Source organism: Desmodus rotundus, chromosome 1, assembly GCF_022682495.2.
Source record: "Desmodus rotundus isolate HL8 chromosome 1, HLdesRot8A.1, whole genome shotgun sequence".
Taxonomy (NCBI): Eukaryota; Metazoa; Chordata; class Mammalia; order Chiroptera; family Phyllostomidae; genus Desmodus; species Desmodus rotundus.
This window is the reverse complement of record NC_071387.1, coordinates 124,722,982-124,741,293: the sequence shown is the minus strand read 5'-3', so window position 1 is coordinate 124,741,293 and position 18,312 is coordinate 124,722,982. Positions and strand designations below refer to the sequence as shown.

At 40.1% G+C, this 18,312-nt stretch overlaps 1 long non-coding RNA gene across 1 annotated transcript in view; it reads right to left on the bottom strand.

Annotated features, from left to right (window-relative positions):
* Positions 1–241: 241 nt before the first annotated feature.
* Positions 242–18,312, bottom strand: part of LOC139440279 (uncharacterized) — a 28,790-nt gene continuing 10,719 nt past the window's right edge. Inside the window, exons 2-3 of the long non-coding RNA XR_011650374.1 lie at positions 5,246–5,363; positions 242–468 (exon numbers count right to left, since the gene is read on the bottom strand). This is a non-coding gene — a long non-coding RNA (uncharacterized lncRNA). The remainder of the gene's footprint in view (positions 469–5,245; positions 5,364–18,312) is intronic.

Below are 18,312 nucleotides of genomic sequence, written 5' to 3'. Positions count from 1 at the left end.
GCAGGTAACAATGTCACGGCTCCGTTCATAAAAGAAATAAAGTCAGAATATTGCATCAGTACATATGTAACTGATAACTTTAATGAAACTGTGAGTGAGGTTTGTATTACTGAAATTTTGTACAGTAAAGAAACAGGTAATTTGCCTTCAGGAAGCAGTGGAGTACTAGAACATAATGAAAAGACTTTCACAGATAGAATTATTATTTTTTAAAGATTTTATTTATCTATTTTTAGAGAGAGGGGAAGGGAGGGAGAAAGAGAGGGAGAGAAACACCGACGTGTGAGAGAAACATCAATTGTTCTTAGTGCTCTTGCTTCAGTGTGGCATAGGTCACTTCCATTCACATTCTATTGGCCAAATCAGGTCATGTGATCAAGAAGAATTCCAGTACAGCAATGAGGTATGTTCATTCCTGTTATAGTTACTGCAATTCACATGGTGACAGGTGGTGATGTAGAATTCCTCCTGTGGAAAGGAAGAGTGAGTCATTAGGAACATCATACATTCTACTACTCCATCTGTATTAGTTTCCTAGGGCTGCCAAAATAAAGCAACACAAATTGGATAGCTTAAAAACAGCAGAAACGTATTCTCTCACAGTTCTGGAGGCCAGAAGTTAGGTATTAAGGTGTTAGCAGGGTCATACTCCCTCCAGGTAAAATCCTTCCCCACCTCTTTCTAGCTTAGGTGACAGCTGCCAGTTCTTGGTATTCCTTGGCTTATAGCTACATTACGCCACTATCTACCTGCTGTCACATGTCATTCTCCATGTGTGCCATTTCCTTCATATAACATCGTCCTCTTTTAAGGGTACCAGCTTTATTGTATTAGTAAGACACCCTATGCATCTATGCATCTTGATTCTTTTTGAAAACAACCTATTTCCAAATAAGGTCACATTCACAGGCCCCAAGAATAGGGAGGTTCAACATACCATTTGAAGGCACACGATTCAACCCAAAACACTGTCCCAGCTTACTTCCCACCTCTTGTAATGCATTCAGGCTCTACCTCTGTCCCTCATTCCAAACCACTTACTTTGGCTCTGAAATCTCTAATTTCTGCTCCACTATTGACTGATATCTTGTTCACGTCTTTTTCCAATGTCTTCAATTTCGTAATCTAATTGGACAGTGTTGATGCAAGTATAACTATTTAGTTAAATCTATTCCTGGCACGTAATCTAATAGGACTGGATGAAGACAGATCAATGGATGTTAGTACACCGGCATGTGAAAAGTGCACTGATGCGATTTCACGTTCCTCATTGCAACCAGCCTTTGAGATGCTACCACTTGTCCACTTTAGATTAGAGCAAACGATAATATCCACAATGGGCTGGCATGGCTAGTAAAATGTTTACTAGCCTTTACACAGCATGTTTCAACAGAATGAAGACAGAAGCAGGTGGGAGAATCTAGTTATCTTGTATTAAGCCCAGTATTAAAGTGAATTGCAAAGGAAATGTAAAACAATGTCACTCTTGTCACTAAATTAGTTTTTCATCTGGAAAATACACATTTTTTTTCATAAAATATGTTCTCATGTTAATATGTAACAGCTTTACCATTATTTTAAGTAGAGTGCTAATTAGCATTTTAAAATGTCTCACTTTTAATCTCTTATACAGTAAATATACAGACAGATGTAACTCACATCACTACAAGACATTTGGGGTTTTTAATAACAAAAAAATTAGAGAACCGCTGGTGTAGGAAACCCAGGGAGCACTGGCATGTGATAAGACCAATAAACTTTCCTTCTTATCAGAAGATATCAAATCCATTAGGCCAAAATGTTTTCTGCCAAACCCATAAATCTCCCTTTGACTTCCCCCTCCAATCCTCCTTCCATCTTTCACTCCTTCCTACCTGGGATTTTCCTCCTCTGTGGCCTGGACCAGCCCAGCTGCTCTGGTCCACACCATCCTGGGTATGGCCTATTTTTCACCTCCCCTGTTCTTTATCTTTCCCCGTCCTTCCGTTTTGGCTTCATTCTCACCAGCCTTTACACATGTTTACTTCTCTCACATCAAAACAAAAAGCCACTTTTAAATTCTCACTTTCCTTCCTCTGTATTTGTCATTGTTGACCACATCTTCTTGCTTTTCATGACACTACTCTCCTGCTGGCCTGCCTACCTCTGAGAAAGCTCCTTTGCCAACTCCTCTTCATCTCCCTACCCTTCCAACACTGGTATTCCTTCGGCCTCTGTCTTGGAGCTTTGTTCCTCCACTACTTTACTCTCCCAGGGCAATCAAACTCATCTACCTCTTGGTTTCAGTTACTATCAAATGCTAATGACCCAAATATCTACTTTCCATCTAGTCCTTACTCTTGAACTTGAGTCCTATATATTCCGATCATTTATGTAACATCTCTCCTAGGATGTCTCCAAAGCACTTGAAACTCATCCTGTTCGAAGCTCAACTAAACATTTTCTTTCTGAAACGCCCTCCTCAGTGAATGTCATTGAGAAACATGGATGCCGTGGCAGTGTGGCTGGATCGAACCATGGTTGCAACCCTGGTAAATCAAACCTTGTGAATTATAGCAAACCACTTATCTTGTATGCTTCAGATCGCTAATCTGTGTGATGTGAGTAAGAGCAGTAATATGTACCTTAAATTTTTGTTTTATTAATGAGACTATAAGTAGAGGGTCGAGAACAGTGCTAGACAAATAGAACATGTCAATGAATGTCAGCAATTATTTTTGACCCTGTTGCTCCCACATGAAACCTGGTGTCATTCGTGAAATCTCCAATTCCCTACCCCCTGCCATTTACATCCAATTGATCATCACCAAATCCTAGTGATTTTTCCAATTAAAATATCCTTATGAGCAGTGATTGCCATTACTACAATCTTCATTCCATTTCTGGACTGAAAAGCATCTGGTAACTGATTTTCTGAGTCTCTTCTTGTCCCCTCCTCACAGACTTCACAGTCCAGCCAAATCTGCTCATTGTCAATGATCTGATCCTGTCACTGTCATTCATAAAACCCACTAGTGAGTTGCTCCCTCATTAGTGCTAGCAGCGGGGCGAGCTCTCCACTATGCATTGGGTTGGCCAAAAAGTTCATTTGTTTTTTTCCATATGACAGCTCTAACAGAGCTTAGTTGTCTTTAACTTCATTCGAAGTTAAATTGTATTGTGACAGCTGTCATATCAGTGTGCATTTAACAGAAACGCTTATACATATTGGTGAATTTTTGTGTAGTCATTTTAATACTGAAGATGGAAGAAAATACATGTTTTGGCATATTATGTTTATTGTTTCAAGAAAGGTTAAAAACACAACTGAAACGCAAAAGAAAAAGATTTGTGTGGTGTATGGAGAAGGTGCTATGACTGATTGAACATGTCAAAAGTGGTTTGTGGAGTTTCGTGCTGGAGATTTCTCGCTGGATGATGCTCTATCCACAGTCCAGCAGACCAGCTGAAGTTGATGGTGATCAACTTGAGACACCGAGGACAGTCAGTGCTATAACACGGAGATAGCCAACATACTCAAAATACCCGAATCAATAAAGTTCTTGGTGAAACTGAGAAAATGTATCTTTTATTTTATGGAAAAAACTAAATGGACTTTTTGGCCAAGCCAATAGAACAAAGAGGTAAGAGACACCAGAAGCCCCCGTTGCTGAGTAGCTGTAGTGTCCCTCCAAGGACAGAAGTAGAGAAAGCATCTGATTCTGTCCACAGTCCCAGCGTGAGCCTCCTTAGATCTGAGGAGGAGGGCCGGCCTCATATTCCTTTTTCCTGATGATTCTTTCGAGGAAGTTCAAAAACTCTGGATGAGAGGCTGGAATAATTAAGGGGAGTCTAAACAGAAACGGACAGCTCAGTTAATCAGGTGGGAAGATGTGGTCTGGGGAAACCAGAGAGTTAAAGGCTAATTATTTTGTCTCTTTGCTACATTCTTGCTCAGTGATAGGGCTTACTAATGTCAAAGACTAAATTGTAATTTTTTACTTGGTTAAATGTTAGTATTGTAAAACCAAAACAAAAGGGGGGAAATGATTTATTTTTAGTTGAGAATTTCATCTACAGCCTTGTGTCTACTCAAGAGAAATACTTCAGAATGAAGTAGACCAAAGTGTCTGGCCTCCTTGGCATGCTTTTCTAACAATTAAATTAGGTTGCCTTCACGAAAAGACATTTCCTGTCCGAAGCAGTCTGCCCACTCAGTTGTGAGAGGATGTAGCTAATTATCTTCCTATAATCAAGGAAAAGACCTGCAGGTGGTCTGGCTTGGAAGGAAAACCTGGCTGTGGGAGAGAAGCTTCAGGACTAAGAGAAACAGGTGTGGGAGAAAGCCAGGGGAGGGAAACTGGGAGCATAAAATGAACTAGGAAAAAACCCAAGGTGCCGTGGGAAAGTACTTGGCATGATTCATTCTGGGGAAGGACTGAAGCTGCTCATCTCATCTGAATAAGCCAGTATTGTATGCTTCTCAAAAAAATGTCATGTGGAGGGGACACTGGCAAAACACTCCGTTGTGAAAGGTTTGAATGTTTCGTGTACTGTCTGGTTTTGTAAAAGGAAGAACGTAGAGGAGACCTGAGATATAAAAGAAAAATCACACTGGCAAGAACGACTTTATTCAAGACAATTGCAATAGGATAGACAGACTGAATGCAACCCTCCCGGAACAAAAGGCAGGAGTGTTTGAAGTGCCGACGTGAGCCAGTGGAAATTACTGGAAGATGTCAGGGGGGATACTCGTCAATGTGATTAGGCAATCTGTGCTTGCTAATTGGTGCTTATTGAAGTTAAGCTCCTACCCCTCCGTGGAGACTGGAAGATAGAGATGCTGTCTCCTTTGATGATTACATTTCAAAGGAAGGGTTCCCAGGTCCTTGAGAAAGACATTCCTGGGTTGTAAAACTTTTAAAAAGATTTACTCAAAGGGGCAGGGGAAGAATCTCCAAGGGGCAGAGAAAGATTTTACAACAGAAAGTTTTCTAAAGTAGTGCTTTAAAGTAAAGGGGTGTCAGGAGCCTGTAGTCTGGAAGCAGACTTTCTAAAATTTAGTGAAGCTGAGAGGAATCCTAAATCCACCTTTGTTAAAATGGGTTAGGTGACGGTGTTTAAGAGGCTAGTGAGATCAGATAAACATTTAAATGGTTAACTCACTGACTTCACTAATAAAGGGAGTGTATTGGTTCCTGTAACTGAAACTTGCAAATAAAGTTTGGTTTGATCCAAGGCAGAAAAATTTTCTTTTTGTCAATACCTCTGCTTGTTTCCTTGATCCTGACACCAAGTGAGGGAGGTTCCAGACGGCTGCCAGCAGTGTCCCAGGTGAAGGCGTCCTTGTTCACAGCCAACAGAAGGAAGTTTGGGCAGCAACTCTGGAAAAGGAAGAAGGAGTTTTTTTCTTTTCTAGAAGCTCAACAAATATCTCAAGTCTTACTGGCTCTTGTCAAATGTCATGTTTATCCCTGAAGCAAATGCATGGCCAGGAAGACGGACTTTGCTGGTCTCTCTGAGTTAGGGGTGGGTTCCATCCTCCCCAAAAGATTTGGCTGAAAAGAGGGATGAGACGTAGGTTGGATTGCTTGGGCTGCCATAACTGTGTACCACAAAGTGGGTGACTTAACATAATAGAAATGTATTTTCTAACAGTTTCGGAGGCTAGAAATTCAAAATCAAAATGTTGGTCGGACTGTGCCCTTGAAGGCTCCAGGGAATTTATGGCATGCCTCTCTCTCAGCTTCTGGGACTGCCCCCATCCTGGCATTCCTTAGCTAAGCTGCATAACTGCAGACTCTGCCTCCATTGCTACATTTCATTCTTATTCATGTGTCTGTGCCCGAATTTCCCTCTTTTAATAAGGACACCAGTTATATTGGATGAGGGTGTGCCCTGATGATCTTAATTAATTATGTCTGTGAGCACAAACCACAGGAGAGACTTGGAGGACTTTTCCTGTCCTTCACGTGCCTGAAACTTTATTTTTTTTTAGGAAGAACTAGACACTGCTTGACACCGAGCTTATTTCGGAAGGATCAGGCCTCTTATAAGAGGTAGTTACCATTACCTCCTTCATTACTTGTTTCCTAACGGTGTAAGTTGTATAATTCTGCTCTGTGATTACCTTGAATGTTTAACTTTGTCCTATTTACTGTTGACAGAATGCTCACTAGATGTGTGTTTTATTTCATAAATATAATACTTTAGGCTATTTTTAAAAAATAATACATTCTCTTTTAACTCACCCTTGTTTATGCTGAAAATCTCTTCTTTTGGAGAACTCTCTTTTGATAATTAAATAACTGGTCTCCTTGCTTTTTGGACCCGGGGGCTTGGCCTGATTCTGAAGCTGATTTTGATGCAGATCATAGAGTAAAACCACTTCTCACTCTGCCTTACAGTTTCTGTAGATGATACACATGGACAGTAGATACCACTGGACGAGCCAATTGTGAAGTCAATCAAAAAGCTAAATGAAGGCTTGTTTCATTCATCTTTGAAGAGGAAGAATTGATGGTATTGTTAATAAACAAAAACTGGTTACTCCTCAAAAGAAGTGATTCCCTTGATTTATGAATACTATGGCTTATTCTTTCAGGAATGTCCACTATTTTCCCCTTTGCTTCCTAAAAGAATAATGGTCTCATGTTCTTGCAACACCTGGAGTTAGTTGGTGCCAAGGGTTTCCTGGTGCTGGTGGTGAATCTGGGGGCTGGGCTAAGGTCCCTAGGGCCCCTCCCCTGCTCAGAGAGGCAGTACTGTGGGCACCCCTCTGCCCCCAGCTGTCATGATCACCCAGCTCCTGGAGAGGAGGGCTCCAACCTGGGTTCTGCTTTCCTTGCCCTGCAGTAGGGGGCAGGTTCCCAGGGCTTTGGGGCCAGTTGCTGTGCTTCCTGTGGAGTCACAGTCCAATGCGTATCATTTCTGACACATATACATCCATGTGCACGGGAATACGGCTGCCTTCTGACACTCTCTGGGCCAAAGTTGATGACTTACTTGGAATCAGTTTGCCAATGACAGGGACTACAACCCTGATGATTCACTCAGTTCTTGAGGAGAAATCAATTGTGTCAAATCACCTTGCAGTGTGATAGGAAACATTGTGAGCACAAGTCAATTCAACATTAATTTGGTACTTTGTATTTGACACTGCTTGACACTGAGCTAAATCTGACTGTCCTGCCTCATAAAACGGGCATGATGGGTTGGCTGCACTTTTATCATTTTACTACTGCCTAGTACTTTTTATACCAGTACCACCACCTCTGCCTCCACTACAGTGATGCCAACGACTACTTCTGCAGCTCCTTAGTAACTCTTACAAGGCATTGATGACAGTTTTCTGATAATTTTCACTTAATACTCACAGCAGCTCTTAAGGTAGAGGAACTAGTAATATGTCTCCTTTACAAATGGACAAATTAAAGCACAAAGCATTTAAGTAACTTGCTCAAAGTCACATAGGTAATAAGTGGCAGAATGGGGATAGAAATGCTAGCTCCTACCCTGTACACAGAATCTGATTAATACTACCAGATACGGAGTTGATGCATTAAAGGAACATTTACTCTGTATATTTTAGTGTTAGTGTAAACAATATGAGCAATTCGATAGCATGAGCTGCATATACAATCATATTGTATTTTTTTCAATTAATTGAATGAGATGGGCCCACTGCTACTAGTGGTACTATTTTCTTGAGGCCTTCTAGTCCCACTCGTCCTACCTGTCCAAGAACCGGAAGGGTTTACTCAGTCTCTTAGGGTTGGTTCATCTTCCACACACCAGGTGGGCAACTGGGTTATCTGCTCAGTGCCCTCCTCTTGCTGTTCCTCTTTAGTGCTATATAGTATTGCTCTTGACAGCAGGTCCCCATCATGCCGCAGGCTCATTTTCTGCTGTCGTTATGTCTTACAGGTTCATTCACCAGTAACTGTTTTTAGTGATTACATATTATGTGCCAGGCCATGTGCTGTGCTACCCTGTGACTACAAAGACAATCAAGAGAGACAAATTCCTTCTTTACGGAGCTTACAGTCTAGTAGGAAGGGCCGACAGTAAACCAGGAAGCCGCCAGCTAACTAAAGCCACTGCCATTCATTACTAGCGCTTGAAGAAGCAGGAGATAATGGGGTCTGGGTCTACTGGGAATAATCAGGAGGACATCTGTAAGGAGGTGCCATTTAGACTGAGATCTGCAATAATTAAAATGTTCCAAAATTTGGTTATGATGATGGCTGCACAGCTCTGAGAGTAACTAAAAAAGCATTGAATTGTACACTTCAGTCTGGTGAGCATTACCGTATGTAATGCTCAACCAATAAACTGTTTGAAAAAAAAACCCCAGCAGGTTCTGACATCCAACAGATATATGACCAGAAGTAGATTGTTCTGTATTTTATGCTGTCGTGCCATTTAAGGATTATATAGATTGGGTACATTCTCAGTTTTCCCCATTGATTCGAGATTTGGCTTTCTTGAGTGGGTTATCACTTGTCCATTTGTGTTACAGCTTTCATACTGCTACCGGTATTTTCTCTCTGTTGCTCCCCACCCCTATGAGTTTATGACCTTAAGAAAAATTCCCTTTGCTATCTATGGTTTTGGTGAAGTTCAGGAGAAACAAAAATTGTTTTTTATTTAATCTGTAATCTTCTCGGAGAATTCCCACTACATTTTTTATATGGTTACTCCTTATGGATATGAATGTTATTGTTCCGTTTGCCAACCACAATACTTAATTTTCTATCACTTCTAATAGTTTTTAAAATTTTCTTGTACTTTCTATGTATATCATTATGTCAAATGCATATTATAATCATGTCTATATTTTGCCAATATTTATGTTTTATTTCTCTTGACTATTGCATAGGCTAGTACTTTTAGAAAAAGTAAAATAATAATGGTGATAGAGGGCATCTTTGAGTTCTTTTTCCTGAAGGTTAATGGAAATACTTCAAAGGTTTTACCATAATGCATGATGGTTTGGTTTGAAATACATCTTTACAAAAAAGAAAACAAAACAAGAAATGGAGCCCTGAATGATGGGAGAAGCCGGCCACCTAAAGAGGATTTCATTCCCCTTGAAGAGATTTCATTCAGCGTAAGTCAGGAAAAGGAATTTAGACCGGTGTCCGGGAGCTCAGTGAGCATGAGGGAGGGCAGATGGGGTGGAGCAGCAGAGGTAGGCACGGCCAGCCACGTAGTGATTTCTAAGACAGGGGAGCAGGGTAAACATGGAGGTGACAGTCCCTTGGTATTTTTGGTAAACTGCTTGACTTAAATGACGTGTTTGAAACTGCACTGGTCACCTCCACTGCCCACCACTCCTACCTCTGACGGACTGGACTGGCTCACTGCAGGGAAGGGGTGGGGTTGAGGAAGGCAGCACTGCTATTTCTTGGGCCTGCTGTGGGTCTCATTTCATTTTTGGTTTGGGCAATCTGCCCCGTGGTCTTCCACTATAGGGTTACTTTGTCCTTCACTGGGTGGCTCCTCCCCCTACCCACCTGCCGTGCTGCCAGTCCTCAGGTGAACTCACAGCCCGCACCCTCAGCTATCCTCTGCATTATCTTTGGAGTACAAGGAACACCTGAATGCCAGTGTTCGATACATATCACTTCTGGTTGCCTCTCTCTGCTTCGTTACGTTACACTGCAATTTTTATTTTGCTGTTGCTGTTCTCGTTTGGTGTCTTTCCTAAGGCATTTGATACTTTTCTAAATTATTCTTGAGGCAGTAAGATACAAGTCCTCTGCTTGGGCTAAAATTTCCTGATTGTTTCTGATATTATTATTGTGTATTTTCAGACCAAGATGTGGAGGTATATATGGGAAGCTGAGTAAACAATTTAACCTTTACCTGCTTTCTCTCTCCGTCCTCTTGCTCTCAATCCTAAAAGGACCATTTACACAGGGAGGTATTTCCCCCTTTGTGTACTACCTGCCTCTCTACACAATGGCTTCCAGTCAAGCTTTATGCTCAGACCTCCTTGCTTTTGATTTAATGAAGTGAAGCTTTGGGAACTTAGAGGACTCTTTCCTTTCTTAACAAACACTGGCTGTGTTATCAACAATAATCCAAGTCACAGGTGGCAAACACAAGGCCGCAGGGCCTAATCCGGCCCTCCACCTTGTTTTATCTGGCCGGCACCTTGTTTCTACCCCATGACAGTGCCGAGCTCTCGCTTATCTGTTAAGGAGTAGTTACATTTATACAGTCCTAAAATTACATTCGGCCCTTGGAAGGCAACCGGGAGGCTGATGTGGCCCCCGGTGAAAATGAGTTTGACACCCCTGTTCTAGTCTAGCAGAGCCCACAGGTGGCCAGGAGTCTGCCCTTTCCCAGTTAGTGCTTGTAACTCATCTTGACTCCAAAAATAGATATTAATTAGTTTTATCCAATCAAGGTAATTCCATTTTACTTGCGATCTGTTTCCAATAATCTGATCTTACACCGCCTCTGCATTTCACAGGTGACTTCCATTAGTAGTGAGTATCCATGTGACCTAACTTAACCTAATTACACGCAACTCAAGTTTTGTTTCAAGACTGAAAGAGAGTCTCCCTCTCTCCTTTGCATGTGCCAAGAAAGCCTGCAACCCGTTGCTTCTGAAAACCTTCCTGCGACTAAGGTAAACCAGTCCTGGGGTGAAGTAGATTCTGTGTATAGCAGAAAAGGAAGAGGGAATGAATCTGGGTAAACCAAAGAGCTCTGAAAGTCTCCCTTATCTCTGGAACTACATTTCCCAACTGTTTCTGTTAGGCTGAGACAGGCTTTCTGTTTTCTTTTTTCCTGGTCCAAATTCCTCATATGGTGTAAATGGGTTGAAGAGGATAGTAGGTTGAGGCCAGATAATTGCCATTCCTACTAGAGATGCCTGGATGATGAATTAGAAAGCCAGAGGTAATAGAGTAATCTGGGGAAGGGGATAAAGCGGGAGTGGGTGCAAAAGCCCTTTGTAAATATCAAACACTTAAGGTCTGTTTCACAGCTGCAGATTAGTTGGGGAGAGTAGGCATAGGCAGGGTTTGGGTTAGAGGAGAAGAAGGAATGAAAATAACTCATTTATTGAGAACCTAGGTTCTTGGCATTGATTCGCTGTGGATACATTATCACATTTTTGCCACTCAACAAAGAGATAGATGCTTAGAGATAGAAACCTGAGACTCTGAGATAATAAGTAATGTTCTAAGATTACACAGCTCTTATAGTCTGATTCCAATTCAAGCTTATCCACAGTGCTGGGTCCCTCACCGTGTGGGCCAATGGTTGAATAACTTAAGAAGGTAAGAAAGTACAAATGCATTTTAAAAGGGGTTCAGCAAAAGTGCTAATATGAAGAGGAGATATATCTCCCAGCTCTAAGGAGCATTTGCTAATTCAGAAGAGATTTAGAATAAATAATTTCTTAAGGTTTTAGTTATCATACTAATTGTTCCAATGTTCTTGAAAGCAAAACACTCTGAGCTTTTAAATGCTTATCACAAGACTGACAACAACTCAGTCAACTGAAAGATATCAGCATAAAGATCCATAGATCCTAATACTTGGAAATTCGAGGAAGTCCTCACACCTCTTTAAGCTGCCCAACACCACAAAGCCAGGAAGAAGAGGCCCCATAGAGCCCTGGTGCTTGATGTGTTTCTCCAAATGTTGCTGGACTTATTGGGAAGATAGATGAAGCAGGACATTTTTAGGGGCGTCAGTTGTATAATGTTACAAGATCTCCTCCTTTCCAATAGCGATCTCCCCTTTGGAGCTTTGCTGTTACAGATGAGCGAGAAAAGACTGATCCTATAAGGTTCTGGGGAAGGAGGATCCGGATGGTCTGGTTTGCATTTTCTATTACTTTGTTTCTTCCAAGAGTTTTTTTTCCCCCTAGGAAGCTTTCTTCTTTTATCAAGATGACTCCAATAAATGTAATTTCTTTTTTTTCCTTTAGTTTATCCCGAGAGGTCAGAACCACATTTTAGGGGGGAATTCTATATTAGGATCTGGAGAAATTCTAACATCTTTTTCTTACGAGCATGTTGAATTCCCCAGAAATACGTGAGAATGCAGATGTTCCTTTTTATTTACATTTTAACTACAGTCATGTGCCACTTAATTGTGGGACCGTTCTCAGAGATGTGTCGTTACTCGAACATCATGGTGTGCACTCGCACAAAGCTGGATGGTGTAGCCTACTCCTGCAGTTGTGTGTGCTAGACTTTTACGGGACTGGCAGCACCAGTAGGCTTATTTACACCAGCATCGCCACAAACACCTGAGTAATGCATGGTGCTAGGACCTCAGGACAGCCTAGGGCATTATCATGGCTACGCCATTACTGCCGCTATGACATGACATTATGGGGGCTGGGACTTCACTAGTTGATAGTTGTAATGAGCTCTCTTGTTGACCACATGTCATCACGGCTGTATTCAGCCTCTTCCCTCTGGTAGCTTATCTTAAAAATAGGGATGGTTCTGGGGAAGACTTCTTATGAAACTACTTTTCTCATTCATTAACACAGCTCTGATAATTCAGGAAGAGGCCCTTTGGGTAAATGGGATTATTAGGGACACTTGAAATATAGAATTCGTATTTTTAATTGAATGGGGTATGTATGTTATGTATATTTTGCTTTTGTGTTTCAGAAGGTAATTATTAGGTAAATCACATGAAGTTTCCCTTGTACAGGTCAGAAATGATCAAATACTGCACTTCCATGTGGTTCAATCTAATCCTAATATTTTGGCATCTCAGGATTCACAGATTTTATATGGAGTTCTCTCACAAATATATATATTTTTCTCTCATAAATTATTTTAATGGAAAAAGGAACCTGATTTTATAAATATATATCTTATATATACATATATTAATTAATTAATTTATTTATAGTTTTTTAAGTTTCTGGGGCCAATCACTGACATTGAATATTTTCTCACAAATGAATCAGGTGCTGTGTTTTTACCCTTGTCTTTTATTTTGAATCACATCTTCTGTTCTTTTTTTCCCAAATAATTATGGTGTAGTTGCATGATGAATTCACATAACCACAGTAAAATATCTGTCTTTGATATTATTTATAGGGAAATTAATAAACTTAAACTTTGCTCTGCAAAATAGCCCTAATTAAAATAGATTAAATATCTTACTGAGTGTGGCAATGCCTCTTATTTAAAATTATGTTCATGAACTTGCTGAAAGTAAATCACGTGGTCCAGTAAGAGGGAAAAGGTGTACAATTTCAAAGTAACTGCAAACCAGATTTTAATTCTGATGTAAATATGCTCACTTTATATTATACTGTAATTACTGAGAGTAGGGACTTAACATTTTTCAGCCCTCTAAAAAAAAGAACAATTTGTTTAATTGCACACTAGTTTTTATTGAGGGCCAGCAAATGGAAAACACTTGAGATCAATGAATTTTACTTTTAATTTTTTTAAGTAGCCAGAGTTTAAACATTACATGTTCAGTGATTAAAAGATAAAAACAAGTCTCACAATCACTCTGCTATTGATAAAACAGGTGGGAATAGGTAGAGTGTTTCATAGGCCACTGTGAGGCAATAACTAGGAACACAAGGAACACCTGTGCCCAGAGGTTACCGGTCATTCCCCTCCCCCCACCACCCCACTGCATTTTCTACATATTGATCTGTTTGAAGCATGTGCTTCCACTCCTACCTCCTTCAGGTCCTGAGGGATCCAACAGTTGTGATGTTTCTATGTGGGGTTTCCCTTTCATCTTCCTCTTTGCTGACTTTCCTCTCTCTTATTTCGTTTGGAGGTCCAGGACATTGCTAAACTGGGCATGCTCACTGACATAAGGTATGTCATGCTCACTGACATGCTCACTGGGTAGCATACGTTAATGCGCATACAGAATTTGGACAAAATTGTCTTTATTGCTAAAGTCACATTAAGATGGCAGAGATTCTGTTTTTCTTTCCTCCTTTTTCTTTTTCATTTTTCCTCTTCTTCCCCTCTTCCCTTTCCTCCTCCTTCCTTTTTCTTCCTCTTCTCCCCTTCCAACCCATTTCCATGTTCCCCTTCAATTTCCTCAAAATTACTTGTTAAGCTGATTTGGCACATGAAGTATATTTTACAATACAGTAAAATTATATTGTAAATGATGGTTCGATTCCATGCTAGTTCATAAGCTTTAATTATTAGTGTTAAAATTTTATATTGAGATTATAAAACAACTTTGTTGCAATATTTGTTGCAGAAAACATTTAATTAAAAGTAGACATTTAGTTGGCAAGGATAAATTTTAATTTTGAATTACATTTGGTATTTCATTTAATTTGCTCTCCTTTAAACTTAATTTTAAGTTTCCCTATAACTTGCAATTCAATTTTGATATTTTAATTTATTAAATAATTTAGTTCACTTTTTCATTTAACTTGATTTATAGAAAATATATGAGACAATTTAATCAATGGTCCTTCATGAAGAAATAAAGAAATTAACAAGAGTAATTTCTTAATAAAATGATTCTCATCATCAGTTGAGGCAGAAATTTTAAAAATTGTGGTAAGTAATTTCCTTCTCCATCTGTGTTACCTATCACAGTTCTAGTAGCATCTTTTCAAGTATTCTGGGTGAGACATTTTAGAGAGATGTTATATGCTGATCTGATACTGCCCATCATTCTTAAAACACAGATGAGCAAAAGTTTTTTAAAAATTATTGTTCAATTACAGTTGTCCCCATTTCCCCCCATTACTCTCCCCTGCCCTACCCAACCCCATCTCTCACACTCAATCCTACCCTCCGTTTGTCTTTGTCTATGGGTTCTTTATACATGTTCATTTATGACCCTTCCCCTTCTTTCCCCCTTATCCCTCTCCCCCTTCCCCTCTGGTAACTGCCATTTTGTTTGTTATTCCCATGTCTCTGGTTATATTTTGCTCACTTGTTTGTTTTGTTGATTAGGTTCCACTTACAGGTGAGATCATATGGTATTTTTCTTTCACCACCTGGCTTATTTCACTTAGCATAGAATTCTCCAGTTCCATCCATGCTGTCACGAAGGGTAGGAGCTCCTTCTTTCTGCTGCATAGAATTCCACTGTGTAAATGTACCACAGTTTTTTGATCCACTCATTTACTGATGGACACTTAGGATGTTTCTAGCACTTGGCTATTGTAAATTGTGCTGCTATGAATATTGGGGTGTATAGATTCTTTTGAATTGGTGATTCAGGATTCTTAGGGTATAGTACCAGCAGTGGTATTGCTGGATCAAAAGGCAGTTCCATTTTTAGTTTTCTGAGGAAATTCCATACTGTTTTCCACAGTAGCTGCACCAGTCTGCATTCCCACCAACAGTGCACTAGGGTTCCCTTTTCTCCACATCCTCACCAGCACTTGTTTGTTATTTAACTTTCTACAACTGAACTTAATTTCTATTTTTAGCAACTATTTCTCTTCAGTGACAGAAAATTGTCCTGATTAGAGTTTCCGCTACCTTTTGTGCTGAGTTGAACCTAAGTTTGAGAAGGCTTCCATAGTGCCTTGAGTGTTGCTGTTGGTGGGGTGCATCCATGTGACCCATCGTGCCACCTGTCAGTGCTGACATCTGCAGTCATAGCATCTTCTGTCTAGTCCTTGGTCACTGGAAGAAGCAAGTTACCTGACAGAGTCCCAGGTTTTTGTTTGAAAGGCTCTTATTTGTGCACCTTTTCTGCTACTGCTCTACAGCTTTGGGCCTATGGGGGTCATTCAGATCTCCTGCCCATGCTGAGTCCTGATGAACTCTTACAGGTGACCAAGGACTTGTCAGTTTTGCAACACCACAGTGTTTTTGTCATCTGAGGATTTCCTGCATTCTTCTACTTAGCACAGAGTCTGCTGGTCCTTTTACTTTTAGATCCCACAGAATTTCCTGGGAGTTTTGGGGGTGGTTGCAGTGCAAGGCCCATTTCTCAGGGACCAATCAGTGCCTTGGCTCTGATGGATAATACTCTTTCTTTTTCCCAGCCCCTGGGGAATCTTGGTGTGTTTATGTTAATGAAGTAGGAGAAGAAAGAAAATGGGTGGAGAACAATTATTTAGAAAATATTCCACCAGGGCCCTGGCCAAGTGGCTTAGTTGACTGGAGCATCGTCCCATATACCAAAAAGGTTGAGGGTTCAATCTTCAGTCGGGGCACATACCTAGGTTGTGGGTTTGATCAGTTGGGGCCTGAACAGGAGGCAACTGATTAATGTTTCTCTCTCTCTCTCTCTCTCTCTCTCTCTCTCTCTCAAAATCAATTAAAACAACAACAACAACAAAAAATCATATCCTTGGGTGAACATTAAAAAACAAGAAAATATTCCACCAGATATCATTATTTCTCCTCATTAACTATATCTAATCAGTTAATGTCCATATGTCCTCTGAATATGGAGGTTATGATATCTTTTGATTTCATTCTGCCATCTCCTGGGAAGGTTCAGGGAAACTTTCAGTGGCTTAAGAATAAACTCCAAATTTCTCAGAATAGTATTCACATTTCTTTAGAACTGGATCCCAGTTACAATGCTTGTTTCAGCTTTTCCCACATCCTACCCACCTGATACTCTGTTGTTTCATTTCTTGAAAATGTCATTCACATCTCAAGGTTTCTATCTTTGCTAATACTGATCTATTTACCTAGAATCTTCTTGATGCCTTTTGAAAAACTATTCAAATGTATTATGAAAGGCTCAGGTTAAATGCACCTCATCTAAGAAGCCTTCTTGCATTTCCTCAAGGAAAAAAAAAAACAAACTACCTTTTTGGGTTTTTTTTTTTTTTTTTTGACCACCTTCAACCACTAGCTTGCTTGCTTGCTTGCTTGCTTTCATCTTTCCTAGCATTTAAAAAAATCCTTCTTGGATTAAAATTGTTTCAATCTTCAACAATTCACTAGATCTTAGATATCTTGGAGGAAATAATTGTCTTATTTTGAAATTTAACAAGGATTTCTGAATTTTTATGTTGTCTGCCCTTTCGGCTGCTCTAACAAAGGCTAAAATAGTAGTGGCTTTTTCTGTTTTGTAGTTTGGCCACCCTCAATAGAGTTTCCTTCTAATGGTCTGAGATTAGGGCGACCATAATACCCTGAGCAAGAGGAGCAAATGAGAGTGTCCTGGATAACCAGGCTAATGGTCTCCCTACCTGAGCTGGCTGCTCATTTTGAAGAATGAAGAGCAGGGAGAGGAGAGGGGAACAAGGACGCAAGCTCCAAGAAGTTGTACCCATCACTTTCGTTCCATCACAAAAGACAAAGTGTAGTCACAGGCTGCACGAACTGTAAGGGAAGCTGGGAATGTGTGAGTGGGTGCCATACTTTCAGTTAAACTCAGGGGTAACTAATAAGAAGAAGGAGGGGAGACTGGGTATTCAGGGACAAGAAGTAGTCTCTGCTACACAGAATGAATTCGAACATTTCCTTTTAAGTCAAATCGTAGATAATGACTAACTTTTAGAAAGGAGTACTTTCCTTTGGGAGATGGGGAAATATATTGCTTTTCACTCTTCCATTTAATAAGTAGATTACCTCTTTTTCAAGACATGGCACATAATAAAAATTCCTGAGAAAAATGTTTTCAGAAAGCAGCCTTGGAAATATGGGTTTTTTTAAATTTTTATTTTTAGAATAGGTTTTGTTATAGAATTAAGTGAATGGAAGGCAATATTTAATAGGCTATCCCAGTAAATACAGCATAGAGGAAATTGGTGAGGAAAACTCATCCAGTTATTATCAACGTGCTCTCCCAGCTCCGCTCTGGTGGATTTGAGGTTTCATACTGGCATTTCATGCCATAGGACTCAGTCCTCAGCTTCATTCACTAAGTAGCCATGCCACCCAGTGGCTGAACCCAGTTTAGAGGAATTTGGCCACAGGCACGATGATTGCCCCCAGCAGGAAGGGTCAGGCCACTGCTTCTCCAAGTCCTTTCTCTGAAGACTTCAGAGGTGAAAGGCTCCCTTGCAGATATATCTTTTTAATCAATGGTGGCCTCAAAATGTCATCCCTCATTTTTGAAAAGAATCTGAAATACAACAGCTATCCCTTAAATTTGAATGTATACTTTTTCCTCTCTTGCAACCCCCAATTTTGCTATCAGTCATGGTTGCTAATATCCCTGCTGTCTTCAGCCGAGCTGCCAACTCTGTCAGTTACTGAAATATTGTTTATGCCAAAGCAATTTATTTTTTAGAGAGATGAAAAGCAGATTGCAAAAGCAGAATGTTGCCAAGTTGTTGGAATGTATTCCAGTTCAGAACACTTCAATATAATTTTGAATTATTATTTATTTTATATTGATTGCTAAAGTACCTCTCAAATAATTGAT